Below are 20009 nucleotides of genomic sequence, written 5' to 3'. Positions count from 1 at the left end.
TGTAAAATATTCATGTGAGGTCATATAAAAATTTCAAGGTCAGAGAGTAAGTTTAACCATTTTTAGTCATTTTAACCTCCTTTTATGCCATTTTTAAACAAAAAATTCATAAATCATGAAATATTAATCACATTAATATAATATTTTACATGAAATACATAAAATATTCATGTGAGTTTGATGCGATCCCGCTAAGTGTTCACAAATTAAGATGTGGTCGTTGGGTCACGGTCGAATCAAAACACAATTTATAGCTTCACAAACAACTCTACAATTAGTAAAGAGGCAAGTAAAGGTCGGATCCCAAGGGACGGGTATTGAAATGAGATTTCTATTGTAACTAGTGGTGTCTAAGGGGTGTCACAAATTGGGTTGATGTAGAAGGTCACTAAACTAAAATAGCAATGAAAATAAACAAGCAAGATGAATTAAAGGGGTGTAAACAATTGATTAAAGGCACTAGGGTGTCATGGGATCATAGGGGAATCATGGGATATGATCATACAAACATGTTCTCAAATTATAAGCAAGCAATTATTGTTGTGATGGATTGAGTTGGGTTATATCTTACAATCCTAGGAAAGTTTGGGTCCCGGAGCCGAATCGATTAGATTGTACAACACCTACAAGTCGACTTAATCTTCCCTACTCAACAACATGCATGGTCTAATGAGACTTGAGTTGGGTTATGTCTTACAAGTCTCATTGAAAAGATAGGAGATGATAGTAAATGCAAGGATTCATAGGCTTAGCATTTCATCAAATATAACATGTGCATGAGTTGAGATCAAAACAAGCAAGCAAATAAAACATGAAAGCATATTAATTTAAGCATGAATCATTCCCCATGTTGGTTTCCCCTAATCACCCATTAACCCTAGCTAAGAGACTACTCACTCATTATCATGTTGATCATGCTAGCAAGGTTGTCAATCATACCAACAACATGAAACATGATGAATAAATGAAAGTAATTAACAATAATTAAAAAGGGATTAAGAGATTATACCTACTAATGATTCCAATAATAAAGCAAAGATAAAAGAAGTACTTGAATGCTTGATTGAGAGGTTGTAAATCTCCCAACAATAACCCAAATAATCTTCAATTATCCAAAATAAAGGATGAACAAAAGAGAGATTAAAGAACTAAAACTTGGATTAAAACTTGATTAATACTTGATTACAATATTAAAGAGAGATTTGATTGATATTAACTACACTAATTATTGATAAGAAGAACATGCTCCTCTAATTAGACTAATGGGGTATTTATAGTGGAAATTAGGGAGGATGCATTAGGGTTAACTAAGGGCTAAACTAGTAATTACACTTTTTAGATTGAGCAAGGAGGAGCCGGTATTTTTCGAGAGAAGGGCTTCTTTCTTCGTAGCTTGGAGAAGACAATCCGTGCTGTGCTGGAATCCGGGCGGAATAGGGTCGGGACGGGCGGATTCTGGCGTTGGAATCCGAGCGGATTCAAGGGAATCCGGACGGATTGTGGAAGGGGAATCCGAGCGGATAAAGGCAAAGCCGCTCGGATTGTGCTGCTGCGGGACGGACGGATTGGTGACAATCCGCTCGGATTGTCAGTCAGCAACAAATCTTCTTCTTTTCTTCCCTTTTCTTCATAAATTCCTTGGGGATTTCCTTGGGGACTCAAGGATCCTTTCTCAACTTTGCTCTTCTACTATAATATGTACAAAGGCCTTCTAATCTTGTCTCTCCTTGATGCTTGGTCATTGAATTCGATTAATTTAGTCTCGTTTTGCCATGAAAATGCAAGATTCTTACTCCTTTCCTACCAAGGGATCAAAATCTCAAAGAATATGCAAAACAAAGAACTAAAGATAAGAAATGACCCAAATAGGCACTAAAAAGCATGGGAACAAGGCTAATTCGGGGGCTAAATATGCGCCAATTATGGTCACATCAAATATCCCCAAACCGAACCTTTGCTCGTCCCGAGTAAAGAGGTGACAAAGACTAGGACCAATACTAACCTATCCTAATAATATAGCCGATATGAGACAATTAGCGGGTCTCACTCCGCCCCTTCAACTCACAACAAGACAACCATGAGGTAGCATGCCTTCTTGCAAGGCAAGGTGGGTCTTGCCAAAATGGCGACACATCCAAACATTAAGCACATAAAATCACATAAAGGATGCATCTACAAAAAGAATAGCCACTCCCTCATCAAGTGGCGGAGGCACTAAAGAGGAACAAATTTAAGAGCATGTAATCCTTCACAAATACTAGTTCAACAAATTACTAAGTCTAAGAGGATGGCACTAAATCACCTCCAAATGGTGTTAAACTAGACTACTTTCGTCCTCAATTTCCAAATGCTTTCGTCAAGAGCGATCGGATGGTGGTGGAATGATGATCCCTATGATGCTAGTAGCATATGACATGACAAGTCTCGAATTCTCTACAAAAGTAAAGGTCATGGATCGTCCCAAACTCGACCAAGTGGCTTGACAAAAGGCTTTTTGGGAATGAAATGCTCAAATCTTTATTCCCAACGGGTAGATATGACTAGTATTCAAAATTGTCCTCATTTCACTTTCACATTTCAAAAATTTAAGATGGGGTTTGTCCCTTCCGGGCTAGTGTCCTTTGCTTTCGCCAATCGCTTATTAGGCAACCGGTTAACCTCTAGACAATAGCTTTTCGGGGTGATAGTCACTCTGTCTCTGGGCGGCCGAATTCACAACCGTATGGGGGCCCAATTCAATGGATCCCGCACCAAAGCACATCGAAGTGGTACGCCTCCATCAAAACAACTTAAATTTCTCAACAATTCATAACATTTGAGGTTTCCTTGGCATTACATTACTTCCACATGACAAAATTTCTTTGAAATGAGCACTTCAAGCTTATTGATAGAAAATATTTTTGGGTAGCCTTACCACAAGGTCAAACAAGGTCACCTAGACAAGTTAATCAAGTCCACATCGCATCACGGGGTTGGATAGGTGACTCACATGCAAACCCTTGACTAGGCCTTGGGTCATGGGTCAAAAGACACTAGTATGACACTATCTAGGGTGTTTTACAACCATTCTAGTAGGCAAAGTCTTAAGTTGAACAAGTATTTGTAATGGCTTAGTTGCTCTTGTCAAAGTTCCTAAATAGGCATTTTTCAAAACATTTCTAACATGCAACTACATGCCATGATGCAACTAATATAAACATCCTAATGCAAGTGATTCTATCAACTAATATGACATATAAACTAAATGCAAGTCCTAAATTCACATTGTTATACCGCATCAATCAAAATAAAGCCACATAGTCATTAACATAAAGAGGAAAAAGGAGATTGGAAAGATCATACCATGCGGTCTTCAATATCCTCATGTCTCGGATGTGGCGTAGTCAATCAATGTGAACAAGGATAGAACAAACACAATATATACAAGACTACAACATGTTTTTGGGTTTTTAATTTTCAAATTTTTATGATTTTTGAGATTTTTCAATTTTTTTTGGATTTTTGAATAAGAGTTAAATGTTAGAATTCCCATCCCCACACTAATATGGGCATTGTCCTCAATGGCCAAAATGATGGAAATTATGCAAAGATGATGCATGATTTCTATACTAAATGCAATCTACACTAAGCTATACTACATGATGCATGGTTTTTGTTATGACGGAGAGGATAATTTAGATTACCTCCCGTTGTGTATGCATTAACTTCCCCAAACCGAGTGAGACACTATTGCTAATGTCCAAGGATGGGTGTAGTTCATGCACACACTATGCTATGCATGAAACTAATTTGTCATTTTGGATTTTGAAAATGGGAACAATAAAATGAGAACACCTCAATTGTACCGAGGTGTGAGTCCTCTAATGGGGCTAGGACTACTCCAACAATGATCAAAATTATATAAAATACAAGGAGAGAAATAGACAAACCATGAGAGGGTAGGAGTCTCCAAGGCTTGCTAATCTTCCATCATGCTATCATCATCACTTCCCTCATTAGAAGTGGCCACATTGCCACTTCCTTTGTCATTTGCTTCTTTACTTTCTTCCTCATCTTCCTCATCATCATCTTCACTGATACGTGCATTTTATATAGTCTTTTTAGTCTATTCTTGCACGCATCTTTATGCTATTTTAGTAGTTATTTGCTACGAATATGCCCCGAATTGCATACTTTGGAAGTTCTTGTATTAATTGTAGGAATGAGCTTAGAAATGCGGAATCAAGCCTAAAACATGTCCCTACGCATGCATTTAGGAGATGAGTTGAGTCGGAGCTTGGAAAGTGCTATTTTGAGATGCGCATTGGAGTAAGGATGCACTTGAGGCTGAAATTTACGGGACGAATTCCACTGAGGAGGGTGACAAAGAGACAGCTGAGTCGGTATTTGCTCCTCGCACGGATGAGGTATTACACTCTTTTGTCGATGACTCCATTGAGAGCAACCTACCTGAGGTAATTAGCGGTAATTTTATTATTGTTGATTTTCAAAGTAAGCTACCTCATTTGACTCGTGCTAATTCTTTTAATGCTATACCCCCTCCCATGTGGACGTATAACTTAACTGCCTTTCACCGTACTTGTCATGTCAAAATTGCTAATCTGAATCGGGACCCTAATATATTGACAATTGCTCCCGCGCTCCTTTATTTTGTGGATAAATTTAGGAGCGCTCATAGGAAATTTGTACGACTTAAAAAGTTAAACATCTTTATTTCCTATTTTGCTATTCCTCTTTGGTGCTACTTATGCTTTTTTGTAGCACATGCGCAGGTTTATGATTTAATCTTTGCGCGCTTTGAGCTGTTTTGATTGTGACTAATTAGAGAGCTCGAAGAAAAGAAGGTCGAGGACTGATCTGAAGCTAGCGCTACCCGGGAGGCAACCCGGCGATTTATTTCGGCATTTTTATTTACCTTAAGTTGTAATAAATGGTTTTTATACCATAGACTATCTCAGTATGCTTGTCTAGTTAGTTTACGGGCTGTTTACGTTGCGTTTTTGCAGGAAATACATTGAGAATCACTCGATCGAGTAGTTTTTCTACTCGATCGAGCACTTTAGCTGATGGATTCACTCGATCGAGTGATTAATCTACTCGATCGACCACCTGCAGGATGAGAAACCACTCGATCGACCTAAATTCCATTCGATCGAGCAGTTTTGAGCGCCCATTCTACTCGATCAGACACTATTCCTCTTGACCGAGTATTGTTGACTTGGATTAGCTTCCTGAGACGGTTTTCCGGGCCTTTAGCAACCTCCCATGTTCATGGTCGGTTTGGGGAGGTCCCTTTATTCGCGCATTTTGTGAGTTTTTCCGTATTTACTCTCTTTTCTCCTTCAGTTTGCATTTCCTGTCCATGTTTTGGTACAATGGGGGCATTGTACGGTTAGGTTTGGGGAGGTTATGCATCCATATCTGTGTCTGCATTTTGTTTTCATTGCATTTTAGTTATCACGTTCAATTTACGTTTGCATTATTGTTTATTTTTGTTAAAAATTCAAAAATTCAATAAAAATCAGAAAATTGTTAAAAATTCAAAAAATCACGTTTATTTTAGCATGTAGATTGAGTCGGAACGGTCGATTTCAATGATGAAATTGCACTGCATTTGTCTTTTTGCTTAAGCCTTGCATTGAACTGTTATCTTTTAGCTTTGTCTTATTGCATATCTACGAGTTAATGTTTAATTTAGCTGAACGAATAGACTTGACCTGAAATTTTGGCAAGCTACTTATAATTTCTAAGGATTAGAGCCTTATAAACTGGTGTCATTTATGACCGGTTTCATGTAGGATTGTGAGTAGTTACTCCTTGCATAACATGTATCATCAATTTGCACATATATGAAATTCAATTGCTTTCTGCCTTCATACATTCGGGTTAGTGGTTGGTGTCACATGCAGGGAGGTGCTTACATTTCCCTTTTCTTTCGTTTTTACCCATAAACTCCACATTAGCCAAATTTGCCAGTTGACCTTTAGCTACATTCCAAATTTAGCCTGCCTTGTCAAGCTAGTTTAGTGTATGTTTTGCGGTATATATTTCATTGTATCAAATTTTGGCTTGTATCTGTTGACTTGGAGTTGGTAATTTATGAAGGAAAGGAGGATGATGAAAAAAGACGTGAAAAAGAAAAAAAAAAAGAAGTTGAAAAAAAAAAGGAATTCGAAAATGAAAAAAGAAAAAAAAATTCGAAAAAGAAGAAAAGAAGAAACCGAAAAAAATAGAAAAAGAAAGGAAAAATTTGAAAAAAGAGATGTTGTTTGTTGATTAGTCGGTTTCTGCTCCTATGTTCTATCTTATATCATTTGAGGAGTGTTTCTAGTTCGGTTTGGTGAGATTTTATGCCAAATGAAGGGCATGTGCTTAATTCTATAATTGAGTTGGAAATGGATGTTGTCATATGGTTTTGTTTAGGTACTAGCTTGATCACCTATACCTCCACATTCCCATAAATGTTTTGCCTTTTCTTACCCATTGCCTCACTTTACCATATTTTTGTAAGCCCTCGGCTGTGACAGGACCTTGTTTGGTTGGAATGTGTGTACGGTAGTTAGAATTGTCTGTCATATTAGTTGCATGCATGTTTATGTGGGTCGTAGTTTAGGTGAGCGACTATTTTTCTTTCTCTCTTACATATATATGTTCACCCTTTGCTTCATGAGAGAAGAGTGACCCGTGAGAGTCCATTATTTAAGGTCTTGCAAGGTCGACGGTTCAGCTTTATTATAAACATCTTACAACTCGTTTGCATTTGACTGTTTGCTATAATTGTTAGCTTGCTTGCATTAAATTGGCTTAAGTGGGCATTTGTAGCTAGCTCTGAGTTATCTTTTCCGTTCCATTAGTTGCATTTTAGTTTACTCGAGGACGAGTAAAGGTTTTGTTTGGGGAGATTTGATACGTGCATTTTATATAGTCTTTTTAGTCTATTCTTGCACGCATCTTTATGCTATTTTAGTAGTTATTTGCTACGAATATGCCCCGAATTGCATACTTTGGAAGTTCTTGTATTAATTGCAGGAATGAGCTTAGAAATGCGGAATCAAGCCTAAAACATGTCCCTACGCATGCATTTAGGAGATGAGTTGAGTCGGAGCTTGGAAAGTGCTATTTTGAGATGCGCATTGGAGTAAGGAAGTTAGGCGAGCCAAGAGAGTGCTTCAATTTGCTAGTTCCTGCTTGTAAGAGCCATATCTCGAGTTCTACAACAGTTATTAAGGTGATTCCAGTTGTAGGTAAAAGCTTATCCTCTTAGCTTTCCAACGCCACCAACCACGCCCTATTTGTCCAAGTAACGAAGGAATGGCAGCCGTTTGAAGTTCAGTGCGCGAAGCAGGAATTACGCGCTGAGAAGTGCTCGATCGAGAACTATTTCTATTCGATCGAGAGCCCATTTGCTCGATCGAGAGCTACTTCTTCTCGATCGAGTGATTAAAGGGAAAGATGTCCTCGATCGAGAGGAATTGTTCTCGATCGAGAAGAATGCTAAGGAATATCACTCGATCGAGAGCCTTAGGTGCTCGATCGAGCAACAATCTTTGACGGGCTTGGCCTGTTTCGTTAATTAGGTTTTATTATGTTATGTTTTTGCTATAAATAAGGCTTGCACGCCAGTTTTAAGGGGGGAATCCGGGGGGACTCTCTTTTTCTCTCCCTTTACTCGGTCCACGCTACTTTTACATGTTACTTTGCTCTTCCTTTGCGGATCAATAATTCAGTAATTCATTCCTTCTCATTACTTTTATTTAATGTTTATTTCTTCTTTATTTCTTGTTCTCTATTTAATTATGTCTAGCTAAATCCCCTTAGTATGTTAGGATTAGGGAAGCCGTGGTAGTAATGTTTTAATTGACTTGAATGGATTAGTCTTGCGATAAGAATTGTATTAGGCAATTTAATTGTTATTAGGTCGAATGAATGCATGCAGGAGACCAATTTATCTAGTTAACCCCGACCTGGATCGAAAGATTGGAAGGGAAGGCTTGCTTAATTACAATAGGGTATTGTAGTGAGGGCGAAAGCTAAGCTATTTACGCTCTAGGGCGGTTTAAGGACCGAAAGGTGACGACCATAGCTCTTCTTATCAATAGTTTAATCGTCTCAGTATTCCCGATAGTATAGCTACCACGGTGGACCGACTCCTAGCGTATTTTCTTTCTCTTATTGTTAATTTCTTTTATCCCTTTTCTCTTGCCTTTAGTCTCAGTAGTTCAGTTAGTCCAATTCAATCAAACCCCCAATTGTGACATTTAGACAGATAAATAGACAAATAGATAGTACACCGCCTCCCTGTGGAGATCGACCCTACTTACCGCTGACTTCTGTTAGTAGTACTTAGGTATTTATTTTTGGTACGAAACGACAGTATCAAATTTTGGCGCCGTTGCCGGGGAGGCATCTATTTATTTATTTGTTTCATTTTATCTGTTTTTAGCCTCAGGGGATTTTTCCCTTGAGGTCGTTCTAATCTTTTTCTTAGTGCTGTTTTGATAGGCCTTACAGGTTCTACCTAGACAGTTCTAGGTGAAAGATCGTCAAAGGGAAGGCTTGAGTACCTTTGACCCATCACCTATGTCCCATTATATGGAACAATAGGTGATTTCTTGCGGGAGATGTGGTCTTTGCTGGGCATGATGCGATTTCTTGTTTGGCAGAGATTGACGAAGTTTACGCGTTCAAGCAGCGCAGTCGAGCTAGTCAAGCAACGGTAGTTGTGCCGCCACATCCACCCTATCAATGGCCACCGCAACCAGATCCTCCTGATATACAAGAAGAAGAGATTGCGGAGCTGAAATCCTTGATGGAGACACTTGCATTCCAAGCGCAAGAATATGTCTCGCGAGTTGATGAGCTCGAGTCTGTAGTTGCTCAGCTAGCAGCTGAGATGGAGATAGAAGAGATCGCGGAGCTGACATATTGATCGGAGCCATTTCGTGTTCACAATTAAGCATATGTGGTCGTTGGTCAATGGTCGATACAAAACACAATTTATACTTCACAAACAACTCTACAATTAGTAAAGAGGCAAGTAAAGGTCGGATCCCAAGGGACGGGTATTGAAATGAAGATTCTATTGTAACTAGTGGTGTCTAGGGGTGTCACAAATTGGGTTGATGTAGAAGGTTACTAAACTAAGATAGCAATGAAAATAAACTAACAAGGTAAATAAAATAAGGGGTGTAAACAATTGATTAAAAGCACTAGGGTGTCATGGGTTCATAGGGGAATCATGGGATATGATCATACAAATATGTTCTCAAATTATAAGCAAGCAATTATTGTTGTGATGGATTGAGTTGGGTTATATCTTACAATCCTAGGAAAGTTTGGGTCCCGGAGCCGAATCTCTTGGATTGTACAACACCTACAAGTCGACTTAATCTTCCCTACTTAACACATGCATGGTCTAACAAGACTCGAGTTGGGTTATGTCTTACAAGTCAAGTTGAAAGGATAGAAGATGATAGTAAATGCAAGGATTCATAGGCTTAGCATTTCATCAAATATAACATGTGCATGTATTAAGATCAAAACAAGCAAGCAAATAAGGTATGAAAGCATATTAATTTAAGCATGAATCATTCCCCATGTTGGTTTCCCCTAATCACCCATTAAACCCTAGCTAAGAGACTACTCACTCATTATCATATTGATCATGCTAGAAAGGTTGTCAATCATACTAACATAATGAAACATGATGAATAAATGAAATTAATTAGCAATAATTAAAAAGGGATTAAGAGATTATACCTACTAATGATTCCAATAATAAAGCAAGAATAATAGAAGTACTTGAATCCTAGATTGAGAGGTTGTCAATCTCCCAATAATAACCCAAATAATCTTCAATTACCCAAAATAAAGTAAGAACAAGAGAGAGATTAAAGAACTAAAACTTGGATTAGAACTTGATTAATATTTGATTACAATATTGAAGAGAGATTTGATTGATATTAACTACACTAATTATTGATAAGAAGAACATGCTCCTCTAATTAGACTAATGGGGTATTTATAGTGAAAATTAGGGAGGATGCATTAGGGTTAACTAAGGGCTAAACTAGTAACTTATCGATGCTTGAGGAATGAAAACGTGCTGTGCTGCGATCCGTGCGGATGGGAGTCGGGACGGCCGGATCTGGGCTGAGGAATCCGAGCGGATTCTTGGGCAAGACGCTCGGATTGGCGAGGGGGAATCCGAGCGGATTCCTTTGCGGGACGCTCGGATTGGCGAGGACGGACGGATTCTCTACAATCCGTTCGGATTGTAGTTCAGCAACTTTCCTTCTTCTTTTTCTTCCCTTTTCTTCATGAATTCCTTGGGGATTTCCTTGGGGACTCAAGGATCCTTTTCTCAACAATGCTCTTCTACTATGCTATGTACAAAGGCCTTCTAGTCTTGTCTCTCCTTGATGCTTGGTCATTGAATATGATCAATTTAGCCTTGTTTTGCCATGAAAATGCAAGATTCTTACTCCTTTCCTACCAAGGGATCAAAATCTCAAAGAATATGCAAAACAAAGAACTAAAGATAAGAAATGACCCAAATAGGCACTAAAAAGCATAGAAACAATGGTAATTCGGGGGCTAAATATGCGCCAATTATGGTCACATCAAATATCCCCAAACCGAACCTTTGCTCGTCCCGAGCAAAGAGGTGACAAAGACTAGGACCAATACTAACCTAACCTAATAATAATAGCCGATATGAGACAATTAGCGGGTCTTACTCCGCCCCTTCAACTCACAACAAGACAACCATGAGGTAGGATGCCTTCTTGCAAGGCAAGGTGGGTCTTGCCAAAATGGCGACACATCCAAACTTTAAAGCACACAAAAACACATAATGGATGCATCTACAAAAGAATAGCCACTTTCCTCATCTAAGTTGCGGAAATTATCTACAAGGGAAGCAATTCAAGGGTACACAATCCTTCATAGATGCAATTTGTTCAAACTACTAAGCCTAGAAGGATACCAATAAATCACCTCCAAAAGGTGTCAAGCTAGGGTACCTTTGTCCTCAATCGTTAAATGCTTTTGTCAAGAGTAGACTCCCTATGGTGTTAGAAACACTGGAGGATCGCGGAATTCCCCCTCTTGCCTAGACAAGAAGAAGGGTCGTCCCTTCTCTACCATGCACAAAAATGGATATGATGGATAAAGGGATCAATAGATATTTGAGTTTCATTTTGGGAGTTTGCTTTCATTTTTGTTTTTCCCCCAATTTCTTGTGGTATTTGACTTTTTGAGAACACTTTCTTTGCCATTCTTTTTGATTTTTGGCATTTCAATACTTGACAACTTTTTGCATTTCTTTTGAACATTTTCAAAGTCACCCCATATGTAGGGAGGGTGCCTTATTTTTGAAGCTTTAGGAGTCTATTTTTGCTCCTCTTTTCTTTTGATGCATTTTTGCAAACTTTCTTTCATTTTTCATTTCATTGAACTCAAATTGATTTCTTTTTGTGCCCATTCCCTTTGATGACAAAAATATGGTAGAACATGGATGAATGATGGAAGTATGCATGGTTTCAAGGGTCACCTTGGAATAAACGGTAGCCAAGGAGTTATCACACCACAAGGTACTCTTGACTAGGCCTTAAACCATGGGTCAAAGGATACTAGCATGACACATCCTAGGGTGTTTTACAAGTATTCTAACAAGCAAAGTCTTAAGAATAAAAAGCATCTACTAGGGCCTATATACATTTGTCAAGCTTCCCAAATAGACGGTTTCGCAAAGTTTTTCTAACATGCAAACTACATGCCATGATGCAACTAACATATACACATCCTAATGCAAATGATTCTACCAACTAATATGCCATATAAACTAAATGCAAGTCCTAAGTTCACATTGTTTTACCGCATTAATCAAAATAAAGCCACATAGTCATTAACATAAAGAGGAAAAAGGAGATTGGAAAGATCATACCATGCGGTCTTCAATATCCTCATGTCTCGGATGTGGCATAGTCAATCAAAGTGAACAAGGATAAAACAAACACAATATATACAAGACAATATATACAAAGGAAATGAACTTGTTTTTGGATTTTTCAATTTTTAAATTTTTATGATTTTTGAAATTTTTCAATTTTTATGGTTTTTGAATAAAAGTTAAGTGTTAGAATTCCCATCCCCACACTAATATGGGCATTGTCCTCAATGGCCAAAATGATGGAAATTATGCAAAGATGATGCATGATTTCTATACTAAATGCAATTCTACACTAAGCTATACTACATGATGCATGGTTTTTGTTATGACGGAGAGGATAATTTAAATTACCTCCCGTTGCGTATGCATTAACTTCCCCAAACCAAGTAAGACACTATTGCTAATGTCAAAGCATGGGGGAGTTCATGCACACACTATACTATGCATGAAACTAGATTGTCATTTTGGATTTTACAAAAATGGCAACAATAAAGAACACCTCAAAGGAACCGAGGTGTGAGTCCTTTGATGTTGCTAGGACTAAACCAACAATGATCAAAATGAAATAAAATACAAAGAGATATAGACAAACCGTGGGAGAGTAGGAATCTCCAAGGCTAGTCTTCCATCATGCTATTATCATCACCACTTCCCTCATGAGAAGTGGTCACATTGCCACTTTCCTTATCACTTTCTTCTTTGCTTTCCTCATCATTATCTTCACCATCTTCACCATCTCTTTCTTCATTTCCACTTGCTTCTTCCTCAATATTATCATCAAATTCTTCATCATTTCCAACAACCTCATTGTCTTCCACCACTTCCCTAGATGCACCCGGAAACAAGGCTTCTTTATCCGCCCAACTAGGCAAAGGACAAGATGGATCAAGGAGTCCTTGCCTAGCTAGATGTAGGAGGGGAGGATATTGAGCCAAATATGCATTCTTCCGATCTTCATAAGCTTGCTTGTGCATGGCTTGCATAAGAAGAGTTACATAGTCTTTCCCAATTTCAACTCCTTGCGGTTTGAACTCTTCATAATCATAGGGGTAAGGTGGTATAACAATGGAAGAGGAGGGAGTTTCATGATCACCCGTTTGTTGTTGAATGATGTACTCGGCTTCCTTGGATAGGGGAAGTAAATAGTTGGTCCGGTGGACACTAAGACGGCAAATCTTTGCGGGTAGAGTGAATGATCGAGCCTCACTAGTAAGCCACCCATACTTGGTATCAAGGGGATTGTGAGCAACCCACTTAAACTTGTTAATCAAGATGGACATATCAATAAGATGGCCACCATCCTTAGCCGTGTACTTGCTATCCTTATTGAAATTAGGATCAAAGTGCTTGGCTAGGACCGTGACAAGGCCGCCATTAACAATTACGGTTTGACCCTTCTTCCCACTATCTACATGGAGCCATCTATCAACCAATAGCCTCAAAGAATTGTAAGGCTTGGTGTGAATTCTTCCAATATTCAAAGTTGATTCAAGGAGAATAAAATCGAGTCCCGTGAAATGATTGGTGTCTTTCCTAGCAATTATGGTATTTCCCACAACTTTGTGCCATATTCTTATGCCCGGATGATGGACCAAAAGAGCACGACAAGCTTTAAAATCTTCAAATTTCTTCCCGGAGATTGCCTCCCAAAGAGGCTCGGGATCATACTTCCCATATTGCTTATAAAATTTATGTTCATCGCTAAGACCCAAAATTTCACCCAATTAGGAAAGGTGATGCGTCTACTAGTGTTAGCTAGACGAAACTCAATATTTTCCTATTCTCAACTTTTGTCACTTTTAAAGAACTTAAGAAGTCCAAGACAAGGGAGGGGTATGTTACTTCCTTCATTTCAAACAATTTCTTTAAACCCATGGCATTGAAAAAGACTCTTGTTTGTTCAAGAACACCCAACTTCTCTAAAGCATCTTGGCATATGAATTTGGTGGATTGAATTTGTTTCATAGCAAACTTGACAAATGTATTTCTATGGGAATCGGAAATGAATGTTACCTCCGGGTAATGCAAGAGTTGATTAATTACCGGAGTAGAGGGTGATGCTTCCATAGGAATTTGTTGTTGTTGTTGCACTTCCAAGCTTGGTGTTGATACCACCATTGCCAAAGCCTTCTTCATTTGTAGAGCTTTTTGCCTTTGAGAGAGAGTTGTAGCCTTTGGTGCCTTTGTTGCCTTTGCTTTTGCTTTTGTTGCTCCCTTTGTTCTTGCCATTTGATGAGCTAACCAAGAAAAAGATCAAAAATCTTCAATTTGTAGAATGCCCAAATCGATTTTGAAGGTGAAAGGCTTTGCCTTTATGAGAACAAAAATCGACTCAAAGGTGAAGATTTTGTTCTTGGTTTTGATTGTTAATGAAGATGGAGTGATTGATTTGTTATTTGAAAGATGGTTTGATTTGATTTTGGTGAGTTTTGTTGAGGGTTTTTGTTTTTGAGATGGAGAAGATGAGGGTTTTGATGTTATGGGTAGTGTTTATGAGTGAATGAATGAATGAATGAAGGTGGGGTGGGTATTTAAAGAACTCGACAATTTTAGGACGCAGGGACAATCCGTGCGGATTGGGCGCAATCCGTTCGGATTCTTCAGCTTCAAATTTTCAAAAATCCCGCCTAGAGACGGGCGGATTCTGGGGAATCCGCTCGGATTCTTCTGAGATGAGACAGGCGGATTTCGTGCAGGACGGACGGATTCTTGTCCAGAGATTTTTCTTTGTTTTTCTTCAGCTGCAAGACGGGCGGATTTCGTGCAGGACGGACGGATTCTTGTCCAGAGATTTTTCTTTGTTTTTCTTCAGCTGCAAGACGGGCGGATTGTTCAAAAGACGGACGGATTCTGTGAGACGGGCGTCTTTCCGTAAATCCGCTCGGATTCTTCAACGATCAAGAATTTTTGCAATTTCAGCTCAGCCCAAGACGGGCGTCTTCTCAGCAGGACGCTCGGATCCTCTGCAGACGGGCGGATTCTCAGGAATCCGCTCGGATTGGTCCTTGTGTACACGGATTCAGTTCCATCCGTGCACCAACGCATTCCCTTATCATTCTTTCTTTCAAATCTTGTGTTCTTCATTGCGGGGGCACTACTAAGGCATGAATAGCCTAGGCAATTGCCATCCCCACACTAAGGTAAAGCACTACACATCAATTAAAATCATTAGTCCCTCCCTCACTTCTCTCTTACATGACAATTATTTTGATCAAAGTAAAAATAAATCCAAAAATGACAAAAAATGCAATACAAAAATTAAAATGTAAGTTAGGGAGTTAGAAATATTTACAAGGGGTGGTTTAGGGAGGACTCCACCAAACTCTCATTCTTGATGAGATGTCAAGGAGGCATGTTCAAGGTGTTGTTGATGTTGCTCAACACCTTGAAGAAGTAATCAAAAGCTTGTTCATTGTTATGGTAGAGGTCCTCAATAGACCGTGGTTCTTGTTGTTGATCATGATCGATGGCATGCCCAATGTAGGGATTAAAGATCCCTTCAAATTCGTCATCCCAAAGACCACAAACTTCATTGAGTTGATCATTGAAAATCTCTTGCTTAGATGGAGACAACTCTCCCAATTTCTTTTCTTGGCCAATGAGGCCATCTTCTTCTTCCTTGGTTGATTTTGATGAGCTTTGCAAGCTCTCTTTGTCAAAATTCACTTGCTCTTTGAAAGGAGCATCTTCAACTTTCTTCCTCCATTGGAGTTCCGATTTCTTCTTCTCATCTTTCCGGCTATAATGATCAATCATGAAACATGGCTCATGCAGACGAGGAGCTCTCATGGTCTTGTCAAGATTAAAAGTTATGCTTTCATCTCCCACTTCTAGAGTGAGCTCTCCATGTTTCACATCAATCACCGCACCCGCGGTGTGTAGGAAAGGTCTTCCTAAGATGATTGGAATGTTGGAATCTTCCTCCATATCAACTATGACAAAGTCCACCGGGATGAAAAACTTCCCAATTCGCACGGGGACATCTTCCCATATCCCTAGCGGTGTCTTCGTCGATCTATCGGCCATTTGAAGAGTGATATTGGTACATTTAAGCTCTCCCATTCCCAACCTTTTACTTACCGAGTACGGCATGACACTCACACTAGCCCCTAGATCACATAAGGCTTTGTTGATCGTTGTGTCGCCAATGGTACACGGTATTGAGAAGCTTCCCGGATCCTTTAGTTTTGGAGGTGAACTCCCTTGAAGTATGGTACTACTCACCTTGGTGAAGGCGATAGTCTCAAGTTTCCGGATTGACTTCTTCTTTGTGAGGATATCTTTCATGTACTTTGCATAGGCCGGAACGTGATTGATTAATTCCGTGAAAGGAATTGAGACTTCTAAGTTCTTCACAATTTCCATGAACTTCCCAAGTTGATCATCAAATTTAGGCTTGGCTTGACGACTTGGAAAAGGAAGTCTAATCACAATGGGCTCCTTCTCTTTGGCTTTGTCTTCATTTTTCTTTGAACTTTCTTCTTTTGATGATTCCCCTTCTTGCACCACAACTTCATTCTCACTAGCTCTCACAACTTCATCCTCAACTTGCTCCTTCGGTGCTTCATATCTTGTACCACTTCTCAAGTGAATGGCACTAACCGTTTCATGTCTAGGGGGATTACTTTGTGGTGGTAATTGCCCCTTTTGTCTTTGTGAGCTAGAAGATGCTAGTTGGGTCAATTGTGTTTCCAACATCTTGGTGTGAGCTAGAATGTTGTTGATGGTGGTGTCTTTTGCTTGGCTATCTTTTTGCATTTGGGTGAAAAATTCTTGTTGATTCTTTTGCATTTGGAGGACCGCTTTTGGACATCAAAACCTTGGTCATTGTGGTGATTGTATGGGTTTTGATTTTGGTAACCTTGGTTTTGATTGAAAAAGGGTCTTTGATTTTGATTTCTCATGGGTGGTGGAGTGTATGTTGTTTGAGGGTTTTGGACATTTTGGCTTTTGTATGAAAGATTTGGATGGAACTTGGTGTTTTCATTGTAAAAATTTGAATAAGGGGTACCACTTTTGTAAGCTTGGAAAGCATTGACTTGCTCGGTTGTTCCCCTACACTCACTTGAGTCATGACCCAAGGTTCCACAATTCTCACATATCCCGCTTGGGATTGATGAGGATGCCGTCATGGCATTGACATGATGCTTTGATGATTTTGAGCTTTCCTCAAGTCTAGCCATAGCTTGTTCAAACTTCAAGTTGATTGTGTCAATGTGAGCACTAAGTTGAGCACCCAATTGAGTAACGGTGTCCACTTCATACTTTCCTCCTCTAGTAGCCTTGCGAGGCCTACTATATTGCGAATTATGGACCGCCATTTCCTCAATCTTGTTCCATGTTTGATTGTCATCAACTTCGGTGAACATTCCATTTGATCCCATATTGAGAATGTTCCTTGAATCTTCATATAAACCATTCCAAAATTGTTGCACTAAAAACCATTCGCTAAGTCCATGGTGAGGACATGAGCGACAAATACCTTTGAACCGCTCCCAAGCTTCATACAAAGACTCTTCATCCCTTTGCTTAAAACCCGTAATTTGAGCTCTTAGCATATTGGTCTTTTCCGGTGGGTAGAATTTTTTGTAGAAAGCTAGAGCTAGCTTCTTCCAAGAATCTATTCCAAGGGTGGCCTTATCAAGGCCCTTCAACCATTGCTTTGCGGTGCCGATTAACGAAAAAGGAAATAAGACCCATCTTATTTGGTCTTGAGTCACGCCCGTTTGAGAGATAGCTTCACAATAATCGCAAAAGGTTTCCATATGAGAATGGGGGTTCTCACTAGGCATTCCCCCGAATTGGCTCCTCTCAACTAGTTGGATGAAGGCGGACTTGGCAATAAAGTTTCCGGTAAGATGTTGTGGGGTAGGAGTACCATTTGGTAAATCCTCCTCGGTGGGTATAGAGTGTGACGAGAATTTAGGCATTGTAGGTGGATTTTGTGTGGTATTGTTTAATGGGTTCTCTTCTCCTTCTATTGCGAAAGGATTGACAAACTCACTAGTGGGTTGAACAACTTCACCAACACCCCCCAAATTCCTCCTAACAAGTCTCCTATTATTCGTCAAGGTTCTTTCGATTTCACGGTCAAAAGGTAACAAATCTCTTTGTAACCTTCTAGACATGCAAAATATCAAACAACTCAAAAACAATTAGAACAAACCTTGAGGAGTTTTACTTCCCCAAGGTGAAAAAGACACAATTAAAAACAATAAAAGAAATCTTAAATCAATTAAACACCGTCCCCGGCAACGGCGCCATTTTTGATCGGAGCCATTTCGTGTTCACAATTAAGCATATGTGGTCGTTGGTCAATGGTCGATACAAAACACAATTTATACTTCACAAACAACTCTACAATTAGTAAAGAGGCAAGTAAAGGTCGGATCCCAAGGGACGGGTATTGAAATGAAGATTCTATTGTAACTAGTGGTGTCTAGGGGTGTCACAAATTGGGTTGATGTAGAAGGTTACTAAACTAAGATAGCAATGAAAATAAACTAACAAGGTAAATAAAATAAGGGGTGTAAACAATTGATTAAAAGCACTAGGGTGTCATGGGTTCATAGGGGAATCATGGGATATGATCATACAAACATGTTCTCAAATTATAAGCAAGCAATTATTGTTGTGATGGATTGAGTTGGGTTATATCTTACAATCCTAGGAAAGTTTGGGTCCCGGAGCCGAATCTCTTGGATTGTACAACACCTACAAGTCGACTTAATCTTCCCTACTTAACACATGCATGGTCTAACAAGACTCGAGTTGGGTTATGTCTTACAAGTCAAGTTGAAAGGATAGAAGATGATAGTAAATGCAAGGATTCATAGGCTTAGCATTTCATCAAATATAACATGTGCATGTATTAAGATCAAAACAAGCAAGCAAATAAGGTATGAAAGCATATTAATTTAAGCATGAATCATTCCCCATGTTGGTTTCCCCTAATCACCCATTAAACCCTAGCTAAGAGACTACTCACTCATTATCATATTGATCATGCTAGAAAGGTTGTCAATCATACTAACATAATGAAACATGATGAATAAATGAAAGTAATTAGCAATAATTAAAAAGGGATTAAGAGATTATACCTACTAATGATTCCAATAATAAAGCAAGAATAATAGAAGTACTTGAATCCTAGATTGAGAGGTTGTCAATCTCCCAATAATAACCCAAATAATCTTCAATTACCCAAAATAAAGTAAGAACAAGAGAGAGATTAAAGAACTAAAACTTGGATTAGAACTTGATTAATATTTGATTACAATATTGAAGAGAGATTTGATTGATATTAACTACACTAATTATTGATAAGAAGAACATGCTCCTCTAATTAGACTAATGGGGTATTTATAGTGAAAATTAGGGAGGATGTATTAGGGTTAACTAAGGGCTAAACTAGTAATTACACTTTTTAAGTTGAGCAAGGAGCCTCCGGGATTATCCGGGAGAAGGGCTTCTCTTATCGATGCTTGAGGAATGAAAACGTCTTTGTCTTTGCGATCCGTGCGGATGGGAGTCGGGACGGCCGGATCTGGACTGAGGGATCCGAGCGGATTCTTGGGCAAGACGCTCGGATTGGCGAGGGGAATCCGAGCGGATTCCTTTGTGGGACGCTCGGATTGGCGAGGACGGACGGATTCTCTACAATCCGTTCGGATTGTAGTTCAAAGAACTTTCCTTCTTCTTTTTCTTCCCTTTTCTTCATGAATTCCTTGGGGATTTCCTTGGGGACTCAAGGATCCTTTTCTCAACAATGCTCTTCTACTATGCTATGTACAAAGGCCTTCTAGTCTTGTCTCTCCATGATGCTTGGTCATTGAATATGATCAATTTAGCCTTGTTTTGCCATGAAAATGCAAGATTCTTACTCCTTTCCTACCAAGGGATCAAAATCTCAAAGAATATGCAAAACAAAGAACTAAAGATAAGAAATGACCCAAATAGGCACTAAAAAGCATAGAAACAATGGTAATTCGGGGGCTAAATATGCGCCAATTATGGTCACATCACATATTTAATGGGAACGCTTGTATCACAAATG

At 39.1% G+C, this 20009-nt stretch overlaps 1 non-coding gene across 1 annotated transcript; it reads left to right on the top strand.

The window, feature by feature from the left end:
• Positions 1–17404: 17404 nt before the first annotated feature.
• LOC141634598 (small nucleolar RNA R71) lies at positions 17405–17511 on the top strand. Its single transcript, XR_012539325.1, has one exon. It is a non-coding gene; the product is annotated as a small nucleolar RNA R71 (small nucleolar RNA).
• The last annotated feature ends 2498 nt before the right edge of the window (positions 17512–20009 follow it).

Source organism: Silene latifolia, chromosome Y, assembly GCF_048544455.1.
Source record: "Silene latifolia isolate original U9 population chromosome Y, ASM4854445v1, whole genome shotgun sequence".
NCBI classification, from domain to species: domain Eukaryota; kingdom Viridiplantae; phylum Streptophyta; class Magnoliopsida; order Caryophyllales; family Caryophyllaceae; genus Silene; species Silene latifolia.
This window is presented reverse-complemented; position numbering and strand designations above follow the sequence as displayed.